The 12,849-nt window shown below is 47.2% G+C and overlaps 1 long non-coding RNA gene across 2 annotated transcripts in view; it reads right to left on the reverse strand.

The window, feature by feature from the left end:
- LOC144390358 (uncharacterized) overlaps positions 1-12,849 on the reverse strand; it is a 173,537-nt gene that overhangs the window by 160,129 nt on the left and 559 nt on the right. The gene's annotated exons all lie outside the window — the stretch shown is intronic.

The raw sequence follows: 12,849 nt of genomic DNA on the forward strand, positions 1-12,849 counted from the left end.
AAAAGAAAGAAAATAAATCATTTGCAACGTAGGCTATTTGCCATTTTATTTTGTTAATATATAGGCTATTTAATATGAACGAAATAAAACATACAGACACATTTAATAATAAATAAAATGCATTGTATGCCTACTCACCAAAGACTGAGTATTTGAACACAAAATCCATCCTCCTTTCTTTCCTCAAGAAGACTTCAATGACTCTATCAGTGCGTTTAGTTCCACCAATAAGTCCTTTTCTCTCGACATGGAGGCTGATGCTGAAAGCCCAGTCTGTCCAGTAGCATTTCTGGAATACGGTTTGATTTGCTTTGAGGCGGAGAATGAGCGCTCGACAGAAGCCGTGGACACAGATAGTCACTGTCACACATGCCAGTGTGTGAAGTCGCCCCGTGTCCTCATTCAGATGTTTCTGCTTAAGGAAATCAAGGAGATCAGACGGACTTTTCCCTTCAAAATGAGTAACAGCGCACATTACAGTCACTTCTGTTTTTAGCTTGGACAGGTCGAACAGTGTTCCGTGTCTCCCTGTTAAGCTGGAGGAGGCCGTTTGGGGGGATTTCTTCCGGTAGGTCTGGAAGTGCTGGGGGTCCAGGAGGGAGAGGAACATTCATTTTTCGTGGTCTTGAAACCGGTTTCGTATAAGAATGTTGTCCAGAATATTGCTGTGGAGTTGTTGGCGGTACGTGCGGTCTCCTTGTGCTGGGTGAACTGGAGACGCTGTGTCTTCGTAGATCGGACTGAACCTGCGCCTCTCTCGCTCAATCGTGTCACAAAACTCCTTCACCTTGTCGGGCAGAATTGTACATCCACAGTTTGTTTCTGTAGGATTCCAAAAAGCACATCCGAATAATGAAAAATCCCATTGAATGTTTCAAGCAAGAAACAAAACTCAAACTCATCCAGACGTTAAATCCATCAGGCATAAGCACAGTATTTACATTACAGGTCATTGAGCAGACGCTTTTACCCAAAGCGACTTACGTTACACTTTCTTTTTTACATTTGGCCCGGGGAGCAATGAGGGGTCAGGTGTCTTGCTCAGGGACACTTTGACTTGAGACACGGGGCAGCCGGGACTCAAACCTCCAACCTTGCGCTTCCCAGCACTCCTGCTGTACCCCCTGCACCACGAGGACCCGTCCCCGTCGTGGTCGTCATGGTGTTCCAGTAAGTGGGTAAAGGGCTCCTTTAGGGCAGCTCTCTTTTCAAAGACGGCATTGACCAGTCTAGATGTACATTGCCACCTCGTTGGTGCAGCCTTAGGAAGACGGCGCTTGCAGATGTCATCCAGCAGCTGTGTGCGCTTAGGGGATCGTGAGAGAAAGGCTGCAAGGCCGTTGAGGTTGGCCAAGAAGACCTTCTTTAAGCTCTGAGGCTCCGTGAGTCAGTACTAAATGGAATCGATGTGCATAGCAGTGAATGAATAAGGCCATCGGTGCCCTCTCCTTAACTTTAGCCTGCACCCCATTAAGGCCAGATGCCACGACTGCTGCGCCATCAAAACACTGCCACAACTTTATCCACACGACATTCATTTCCCTCCAAGAAACGGAAAATAAGAGCGGCAATGTCATCAGCCCGCTGGCCGCTTGTCACATCTTGAAATGGGATGAATCGCTCCTTGACTCCTGTGTCCGTCACATAACGCAGGACGAGTGGGAGCTGTGCTGCATTTCTCACATCTGTTGTCTGGTCCTCCATAACAGCAACAAAGGGAGCTTTTTAATCCCCATTCTGATCTCTTCTCCCATCACTTCAGCAATAGCATGAATTAGGTCATTTTGTATTTTGCCTGACGTCCCAATGAAGACTTGCTTAGTGGACAGGTGCTATCGTAAATCTGTGTTGCTTTCAGAAAAGAAAGAAAGAAGCTCCACGTAGTTCCCTTTGTTTGTGGAGTCACACTTTCATCGTGTCCCCTAAATGAACGTCACAATCAACGAGTCTTTTCAATATTTCCCTATTTTTCTTCCCCTCTTCATGGTGCAGCTCCGTTGCCCTGCGCGCTGGTTCGTTGAGCTGTACATCCACTCGGGTGTCCCTAAAGGTTTTGAAAAGCACCGTTGCTTGTAAGTGTCCAGCCGTACTTTGGTGTCTGGTTGCTGCCTTGGTTAGACAACTCAAGTTAGCAAAGCCAGTGTGGCTCCAAACACCAACTCCATCACTGGCAAATAACAGGCATTCCCAGCAGTCCAGTTTGCAGAGCTTCTCGGGGCCTGTGAGCCGTTGATGGCGCTCGTAGTTGGAACGAAGAAAGTGGCGAACGAACCCCTTTCCCGCCTGTGACGGGCTTTGTAGCGTCGGCCTCGGGCGACCTCTCGGTATCAAATCGGTATCTTCTCCTCCTTCTGCCATTGTGGGTTATAAAAACAGCTTAGTAGACTACTAAGATGTTCATTGGAATTAAGATTTAATAGTAGTACACAAATTAATTCAGTTTCCTAGTTCTGAGGTTCTGCATGGACCTGCTCATATAGGACCCGCCTCTCAATATTGGTAATCCAATCAAAAGACGTGCACGCACTACGAGGCCGACATACAAAACACATTCAACGTAACGACAAGAGACACACGTGCTTTAAACACACAGGGAAGGCGCAGGTGATTGGACACAGGTGGAAATACAGGTGGACACAATCAGGGACACGGCGGACAATCGCAGGGCAGGAAGTGAAGCTAACCCAGGGACACAAGAGGCAGGAAACTACAAACCCACACAAAGTCCTCTCTGGTAGAACGGGTGAGGAGGCCCTCATCCGGCCCAGTGGGATGAGGATATTTTCTAATGTCCCTTATCGCTTTCAGACCCAGTTGGGTCTCTACGTTGGTGTAGAGAGAATCAACGTCGATGGAGAAAAGCATAACACTAGATTAATAAAATGTTCCTAATCACTTCATAGGTTTCTTTTTATATGTCTTTCATGCTTTTGGGACAAGCGGTTATTATGGATATCAATAAACTCTTCTACGAGACACAGTCTCTGCCGGTGGGAATCCGATGTGGGACCGTCCAGGTCTCTGGTCTAATTAAGGTGGTTAATGGGTTCTGGGGTAAGATTCCTTCAGGTGGATGAAGGGCTGGCGAGAGAACTCTGTGCTATAGTTGAAATGGTTCATCAGTTTAGATTTTCTGTGATAACTATAAATGTCTCTGCAGAGCATCTATTTGTCCATCACTAGTGGAGCAGGAATGAAGTAGAAGCTCTTCTCCAGCAGTCCTTCATCCCCCTGATATAATAATCATCTTTTATCAGGATGTGGCTTGAATTAAGTTGCACTGTTCTGATGACGATCTGGTGCTCGAATTCAAACCTTCAAACAGAACTTTGACTATTGACACATTGGGTGAACACCAACAGTGAGACAACTCATTTATAGTCTGGTTATTGGCCCCTGATCCCAGGGTGGTGCCCCGTTATTATTTATTAAATACTATTAATTTGAATAGTTTAATGTTTCTACCTGCTGATAAACAGGAACCGGCCAGATGTCAACAGGTGCCATTGCTTTTTAACTTTAATAATGTGTGATAATTTGATAACAAATAAGATTGTTACACTTTTATTCACCACATTTTTGTGTAAATGTTGAATATTGAACTACAAATTAGTTTGATACCTTTTTACAGTATTTTTTACTAATTTCCTGAATGAACAAATACATACTGTGAAAATGAGTCAAAGTATAGTCCTACTAGTTTTAGTGTACCTGAGCACAGTACTACTAAGTACACTGTGGGGATGCTGACCATTGTGGCACGGCTGCTTCTCAGTCTGCTCCTCAGGCTTTGCCTCTGTGTTCTTTGGGCCTGATGCTGAAGGTCCACCTGGATTATTTCCTCCTTCCTCCTCTTTGGGCGTTTGTACCTCCTGCTGCACCCTGCTCTCCAACACCACCTGACCCTCCACCTCTGTCTTCATCTCCTGTCCTGAATTGTGTCTCTTTGGCTGTGTCTCCTCTGCTGTGTCCTTCTCTTGCCGGCCACTCTCCCCTGCCTCCTTCTGGACCTTTTCCTCCAGGTCTTCCAGAACACCAACACGCATTAACAAAAGCAATATTCTCTATGATGTTGCTTCATTTGACATCACTGCAGCACTCAGAAGACGTTAGGATGAAGCTGCTGCTGCTCACAGGCTGATTCACATGATTATCAGAAGGAAGTAAAACCCAGACTGTACCTGTATTTGTCAGAAGGTAATTAGTCCATGGACATGCGTGTATTAAATAAGGACATGATAAAGTAAGCAGTGCTACAATGTCTTCTCACAGCTAATACGCTTAGCTGCTTCTCACATGTGTGTTTGATAATGTGGCCCCCCGGACTGGAAGGAGCCCTGTAGAGAGTGACAGATGATACCAGGTGGTAAGTATGGGCACCTTTGGTTGCCTGGTTCTTCCACGTCTCCCTGTTGTGGTGAATCTCCTTGTTCCATGTGACCTTGAAGCCCTTGAAGTCCACCGTGGTCAGAGAGCAGCTGCCCTCTGAGCCTGTACTCTTCACACTGGACCTCTTTGCATCACTGCCACTGACACTGTGGTCACTGTGGACAGTGTAGACATGTGCACACAAACACACATCCTGTCAGACGTGTTGAGGTAGAAAGCTGGTGCCTCTTATTGGACAAAGCAACGCCGTCAACGTTACCCTTCAAAGTAAAAGCATCAACGTGTTGACATGTAAACGGATGTAAATATTGTTTCCTAGCGTGTTTAGATGATAATGCAGCTGTGCTGTTCATGCTTAAGGTTATAGTGTATTAAAGTACTAGTTTCCTTGAATAAACAGTGTGTAGCGTATCGGGGATCTGTTGATGGAAATTGAATAGATTCTTACTATATGCTGGTTTTTAATAGTGTTAAAACTATCTAGGGAGGGTGGTCATGTTCCTACGGTGGCCCAGAATGGACACATGGAAACAATTGAAATTGGGCCTTTTGAAGGTCTGTTTTAGTTTCTATCTGTGACTTCCTGTCTTGGTGGTAGCGATCTGATGCGATGAGGACGTCAGCCGATGGTCCGTGAGGGGAAGACGGGAGCAGGTTGGGGACGGCTGATCTACACCACAGGATCATCTAAAATAAGTGTTTGTAATCTTCTGTTTGTCACCTCCAGCGTCTGAAGGCAGCCGTTCCAGATCGCGATGCCTCCTCAACAAGCGGAGTCACAGTTTTCTCCATCATTTCTGTCAGCACTGTAAATGTTGGTTCCACCATGAAGTCAATGAATCCTGCCGGATACGGACGACACGCCCACTTAACAGATTCACTTCACCTTGTTGATTAGTAACTAAATAATCACTTAGTTTTCATGCTACTTCCACACGCACAACAACTAGATACGAATGTTGGTCCAGCGTATAAACATCTGAACTTTTCTCCCAAATGAATCGATATACTGGGACAACGGTTTCCATAACAGAGGTACACTGGAGCAGACTGTTCATTAGATAGCAGATAAACAAACAAGCAGCTTTGTGGTGTAAATGATTCTTATTCTATTTTACCAATCTGAGACTGTGCCACCGTGGTGGGTTTGTGGTCACAGAGAGGAGAGAACGGTAGACCCAGCTCCGCTTCTTTATCCCCCTAAAAACGAGTAGACAAAGCAGCGTTACAAGGTGCTGCCATCAAGGCTCACCAACACAACACGTCACCATCTGTTTGCTCGTTTCTCATTCCTTTCTTACACTAGTGTGTCATTTGTAGGTAGAATGTGGATTTGCCTTTACATGTAGTACATATTACTTCAGTAGCACTTCCGCAGCGTTATTAGTTAGTATCTCTTCCTTTTGTACTTAAGATGGTCTCAGTGTGACCAATGATCTTATCTGGACCCACATGGCTGCTTCAGCACTTCAGACTACATGTACAATCATCCTGTTGTTGTAATGTTTCCTCGCTGAGTGGATTCGGACTGTCGACATGTTTTCAGCCACAGTTCATCTCCTCCCCTCCCTACACGCCTTCCTCCTAAGTCATTGTCTCACATGAACAACCACTGACTGCCTGCTACTGGAGGACAAGTCCACCAGAAGGTGCTGAGTGTCTTCTACTACCTCATTACTAATTCACATGTACAAAGACTAAACCTTATTCTAATGAATGTATACAATCAACTATTGTTAGCAGGCGGTGAGCTGCGAGCGGCAGCGCTGGTTTATCTGAGGTTACACCCAGAGTACTCATCTGCTTATTTTACCTCTGAAAACAAACTAGGTCCAAACTTTGTCGTCTTCTTATTGGTCACTAGTGCAGAGCCATGTGGAGTACTGCATAAATGAAAAGGCCGCTCATTGATTCAAAGCGGTCACCTGTCTAAAGAACTCCTCCAGAAGGGATGTGGTCCAGCGATGATGGAGGTCCCAGCATTTGGCAGGGTGGCTGATGTCAGCAGTGTGCAGTAGCAGGGACGAGGCCTTTGCTTTGTCGGGCCTGCAAGTCCAGTCCAGTTAGTGGACGCGGCGCGTGAAGGGTTGTAAAGCAGAAACAATCATGGTTTGATAGTTTCAGCATTGTGAAGGACTGGAGTGACTGGCAGCATGAGGCGGGACGGACCCAGACGTGAAACACTCACGCCTCATGTTGCTGCAGGTGGCTTTTCATCCCGTTGATCTGCTGGAAGTGGCAGGACATGTCTGTGGCCAACACCATCTCCACCACCAGAGCCCGAAGCTCTCTGAAAGAGGGCAGGCAGTAAAACATTCATGCTCCCTACAGAAGGAATCTTAGATGAAGCTTGGGGAAAGTTTAATCAGAGGAGACTGAGATGCTTTCATCCTGTTGCTGTCACTTCTATATTTCTGCAGCAATGCAGTGCCAGATCGATGCAACTCTGCCCCAAACTGCTCAACTTGTCCCTAAAATGAGTCATTTGATTCTGCTTGACTGTAAAATAAGGTGACGTGTTTCTCCCTGGTATCATCAGCTGTAGCTCCCTCTAAGCACCAGTAGGAGGCAGTATTTTAGAAGCAATGACTTGCACTGTAATCTGGGGGTTGTATTGTACAGTGAATTATTATTTGAAGTCATTGAATGGAAACAGCGGTAAAAAAGGACGTCCCTTCAGCTGCAGCGCTCTTCTCTTACCTCCACTCGTCTTTGGAGAGATTAGACAGAATGTTCATGTCATCACTGTGCTGTAGAAGGCGATATGCAGCACTGACGTGGTAGTTCTCCAGAACACCTCGGTCGTTGTACAACATGGCGGTGTCTGACCTGCAAATGCGACACGGCTACTTCAGGAATGATCACCCTCACCGTCATCGTGATAATGCCAACAATGTATGAGGTAAAGCTGCTATCATTCATAGTAGGCTTTTTATTAGGTCACCTGTTAGATATCTCTTCATGCTCCAGTGTTGTCCACTGTCCTCAGAGACTGCAGGGATTGAAATGCTACAAACGATGCTACGTGGGAATTACCTTGTCTGAATATGGAAGTTATTGGTGGTCCCTGTGTGCTCGTAGTCATGAATGGCAGCTGCAAAAATGATGGCAAAGATCTCCAACTCACTGAGCCAGTGCTGAAGGAGAGAGGCAGACAGACGAGGAGGAACGTGTCAATCGGGAGATGAAGATTAAAACCCGTCCTGCTTAACGTTGTGCGGTTCTCCTGCTGGAAGTGAAACAGCACAGAGTCTCTTTGCCAGTTGTCAGTGTGCCTGAACCACCTCGGTTGTTTTCCAGTAGCACCTCAACTCAAATGAAAGCAAATAGAGCTCTTCACCAAGAGGATCTGGTGCAAAGTGCCTCACTGAGTGCTGGAGGTCACTGTGCGAGGAGGCCAACAGGACAACATCACATCAGCACCAGCAGAGAGGAGATGGAGACCCCCGACCCGAGGTCCTCCACCCCCGGGTGCGCCTAGATATCCTGTCCATGAAAGTCACCAACTGGAGAGTCAAAAGCCTTCTCCGTCCACAAAGCACATGTAGACTCACGGCGAGTCCCATCCAGCCCCGGCCTTGCCCCCATGCAGCTTTCTGACCCCCGTAGTGACCCACAGGCACGTGGAGGCGGGGCTTGTACCTTTTAATAACACAATGTCTGCATTGTACATGTGGTGCTGCTATAGTCCCTAGACAGCCGTCATGAGGGATTGTTGATGCATTATTTCAACGCAAATTAAGTTGGGTGGTGCTTGTGTTTGGGGGAGGGGCTTGAAAAAGGCCCCGTGGCCCTCTGTTTATTGCGGCCTTGTTTACCTGAGAGGGAGTCTCATTTAGGTTTTAACCATGATTTAAATCTATGTTTTGTCTTTACTTTACTGATTCACTGAACTCTTTCTTCTGTTGTTCTTTCTTTGCTGTAACAACCTACATCAATAAAAGTCAAAGTCACTTAAAGCTCCAGTTTGTCATGCAGCCTTTCATCCATTTACAGTAAGAGACAACACTAACTTTGCTATTGCATCATTATTATCTACCTGTCAGTCATCATTCATCCCGTCCCGATTGGATTTCGAGGTAGGAAAGCTGTGATGAGTGACTTGTAAGATCCACTGAGGGGGTCTGCAGGCACTTTTGAAAAGCGTATCGCATTGTGCTTTTACCCAACCCTGAACGTACCACCATGCCGGTCTTGAGGAGCAGGTAATGAATGGTCTGTGTGACATCAGCCGCATGCGTCAGGTTCTGATAGGGATTCTTGTGTTTGCTGTAGCCCACTTCCAACGAGTCCACGAAGGATATGAGGGCACAAACAGGGACCTTCAACAGAAGACAAGGAACAACCAGTTGCTTTGCAGAATTGTAGAAGCAATACAGAGAAGTTGTTCTGTTGAACCCAGTACGTCCCCATCAATACTTAGTTCTGCTGTCACTGACATTGTGCTCATTACATACACAGCGTCTTGTCAAAATGGACATACCTTGAAACGGTTGATCAAGTCATATCTGGTGAATAGCTCATAGAAGACAAATTTCAGAGCGTGGTCCCCACTAGCATCGTTCAGTGCAAACACATCAAAAGACCACATGTCCACATGCTAGAAAAGACACACAGAAGCTTTATTAGCACGTGAATGTCCACATAACGGTTCAACTGTTCATTGATGTGGGACCATTCATCCTGGTCCCACATCAAGTCCCTTCACGCTACCAGCAACCGGGAATCAATTAAGCATGTGGATTTTTTATTATCTTCTATTTGTGACTAAATAATTCATATCGTATCAATAAGGAACCTGACCGATAAGCAGTATGGACAGTAGCTGATAAAATCCTAACAAGTGTCCCTCGCCATTATGTCCAGAGTTAAGTCGTCCCACGTGATACCAATCGACCAATCGAGTCCTTGCATTCCAGGCAGGACGATGTGTCTCAACGGTGCATTTGTGTACATTGTTGGGATGCGGAGAACATGGGGAAAGCCGCTGCACGCCGCGCTGTTCCTGAAGTTTATTTGGCGCTTGAGAAACTTCTGGATGGTTCATTACATTCCCTGCCGATGTCCCAGTAAATGCAATCAAAGAGGGCTTTTATGGAACTGCAGGTAAATGAGTCATTCAGTGTTTCATCACTTATTGAAAAGGCGTTCCTATCACTATTCATTACGGAGCTTATCATCTTTATAGAATATGATTAAGGTGGACTCATGATAAGAATAGAGGGAATACACACACACATGCTGATTCACACACACATATTCAAACTCCTGGTTCTATATGGTGCGTTCATGATCCCCTCCTGCTCGTCAGCGGAGAAAAAAGAGCCTCTTCCTTTGAGTTGATTTGATCGACTCTTCCCCCTTTTGAAGTAGGACGCGGACACACAATTATCCTGATGACTGACGTCTGGTTCCAGTTGATGACATTAAGCTGGATCAGCTAGCATGGTTTCAGTCAGCGGGTTAGTTTGAGCTGGCTAAGAGGACATTTGATTGGCTTAGTTGCACCACGTACAAGTAACGCGTATCCCTGCTGGCTTTGACCATCAACAGCAAACAATCACCCAGTGGAGTCCACCATGTTTGTACCCTATTCAGCTACGAGGATAATGCAGAGTTTTATTATTATTACCAATGAACCCTTTATGTTATCTGTGTTATATTATTCATGTTAAATGGGAAAACCTTGAAACAAACATCACACATCATGACTAAACAACTATGAAGGGCCAAATATTCCACATGACTGTTGCATCAAATACACCAAACAAGCCAAACCTCTCCACAAAGATGCCGGCCTGCACTGCATGAACGATGCTGCGGAAGCGTGGCTTGTCCTCGTTACGGCGCAGCATCACAACCGTCTGCCGGGTGAAAGTGGAAGCCAGCCAGTCCCGAACCTCGGACGGCACCGAGTCCGACCGGATGTCACCCAGCTGGTCCTCTGGATCCACCAGCCGCCTGCAAGGAGACACGCATCAGACTAAAGATGTGGCTCTGCGTGATTACGGTCTTTCAAATCATTTTCCATACAGTTAAAATCCCCCCCAAAAATAAAAAATCCTCCGGGGCACAGCCATTAAAATCATTATCACTTTTTTGTAAAAACAGCTTCCTCTCTGCACCGATTGTTGGAGCACATTGATAAAAACAACAGTAAAAAGGTGGAACCGTGCCTTGACTAAGAACAACCTCCCCTCGATGATGTGTTTGACCTCCAGTGACGGTGGATTAAAGGACCTGGAGAAGAGGAAGCCCACTCCTCCACTGAGGTTGGTGTTGTGGCTCCACAACATTAAGATCGGGGAAGAAATCTATGACCTTTACCCCCTTTTTCCCTTTTGTTTTCTTTAAAAATATACTTATTTTCTCAGCACCGTACATTTTTTGTTGTTGGCTGTTACTTAAAAACCCCGTCGGGGCATCGCTGCAGTCCGACAAGCCCTCCTCACTGTCGCTGTCCTCTGACGGCCTCGGCCCCCGACCAGTCTGCGTGTCCTCCCCGCCCTGCTGGCCTTGGCTTCACTGCCTACGCTTTTCGCCTTATTTTTTCTTTTGGGGCAAATTTTTGCCCCCCGGCCCCACAGTCGTCGTCCTCCTCCTCCTCCATCTCTGCTTCTTCCACCTGCTCACCCCCCCCCACTCGTACTTTTATATCCCCCCCTCCCCTCCGCCACCCTGTTCTGCCTCTTCTACAGGCTTCCTACTTTGACCCGCTCCTATCTGACCCCCTCCCTCCTCACCATTTCCCCCTGTAGCCAAAGCCCCCCCCTACTGCCCTGGACACCATCACCATCACCGTTCACATTCATACTCACCCCGTGCAGGTCAGGCCCAGCAGCACCACTACCGTGCCCCCCGGGCCAGGCGGAGCAGGGACCCCGCGCCCCGGACAGGCTCTCACGGTGTGCCCCTCCTCACCGCAGCTGAAACATTTCATCGACGAGGATGCTGCAAAAATCACGTATTCATAATCATCCACCTTCACGTGGAAGCGGAGGTTGAGCTCCACATTCCGGTTGTTAAGGATCATATTCAGGTGTCTGCGGTGAGACACCACGTGCTTCAGTAACTGAGACGTCCAGACAAGATCTTTGATCGGTGACACCACCTTTCCGTGTCTGGACAGCTCTCTGCTGAGGAACTCGTCGCTGATGAACGGAGGGACGTTTGATAGAACGATTTTTGTTGCCAGTTGCGTCAACGGCAACACCTGCACAAACAATTCATTCACCGTGAGGCCCGCCTCCACGACACGGTTCACCTTCTCCACCTGGTCCAGGAAGATGACCACGGCCCCGTTCATGCGCGAGGCCGACTTAACGCTGCCGTGCCCGACCTTCTCCCCCACAGCCCGATGTCCTCCACGCTGCACGGGAAGCCCGCGGCGATCTTAATGCCGTGCTTCCTCGTGAGCTGGGAGAACGTGTCTCCATTTACCGTCTAGAGACGCCGACCGGCGAGACACCGGCAGGAGAAAAGAAACCCAAAGAAAAAACCCCAACGACTAAAGTGAGAAACAACCACTAAACCACATTAAATTAATATATATAACTAAGGGAAAAAAAACAAATAGAGAAAACCGCTCAAAGACGCTCACACACGCTCACACACGCTCACTCCCAGCATGCACCGAGAGAGAGAGAGAGAGAGAGAGAGAGAGAGAGAGAGAGAGGGGGAGAGAGAGAGAGAGAGAGAGAGAGAGGTTTGAGGTTTGAGGTTTAAAGAATCCTTTATTCCACTTTTACAAAGGAGCCAGAACACAAAACATGAAAGAAAAACCAACAATAAACACACACAGTCCAACAAGCAGAAACAAAAGAGACAGAGTAAACAAACATCTGCATTCTAGCCTGAACAGTTGTTCCCCCCAGGCTAAAGGCCGCCGCGTGTTTCTGCGTCTGCGTCGACGCGCTGGTTTCACTTCCTGGTTGTAAAGTCCTGCGTGTGTTGCAGAGCGATTCACCTCCAGAACAACAGGTGGAGTCACGTGTTTTGTTGAAGACGACCTGGAGAGTCACGTCTTTGTGTGTGGAAGTCGCTGGTGGCTTTATTTATTGATCATAGACTTTATTGCCCCGTGCATCCACACTGCTGCTTTTCATCAAGGACACGTTTGTCCCGTATTTTCCTCCACGACTTTGTTCCCTCGTTGGTGGAGATCTCCCTCCATGAATCAGAGGCCATCCGGCGTCCTCATAGTCCGCCAATGACGGCTCATATTTACGCATTTCTTCCCACAAAAGCTCTTGAGTCTGATCCGTTACCCTGGACCAAGACGTGGGAGCCCAAAGTGTAGCTGCAGATGAACACACACTGCGTTACGCCGCGTATCACACAGTGTGTTATGAGTCTGCTGCAAGGGGCCCTTTGTTTCCTTCTACTGCGCCTTGCCAGTATTCATCTGTGATTGGACGCCTTCTCCTTCCAGCTTTTCTCCTCCCTCCACTGCGGGAGATT

Source organism: Gasterosteus aculeatus, chromosome 21 (genome assembly GCF_964276395.1).
Source record: "Gasterosteus aculeatus chromosome 21, fGasAcu3.hap1.1, whole genome shotgun sequence".
Lineage (NCBI taxonomy): Eukaryota > Metazoa > Chordata > Actinopteri > Perciformes > Gasterosteidae > Gasterosteus > Gasterosteus aculeatus.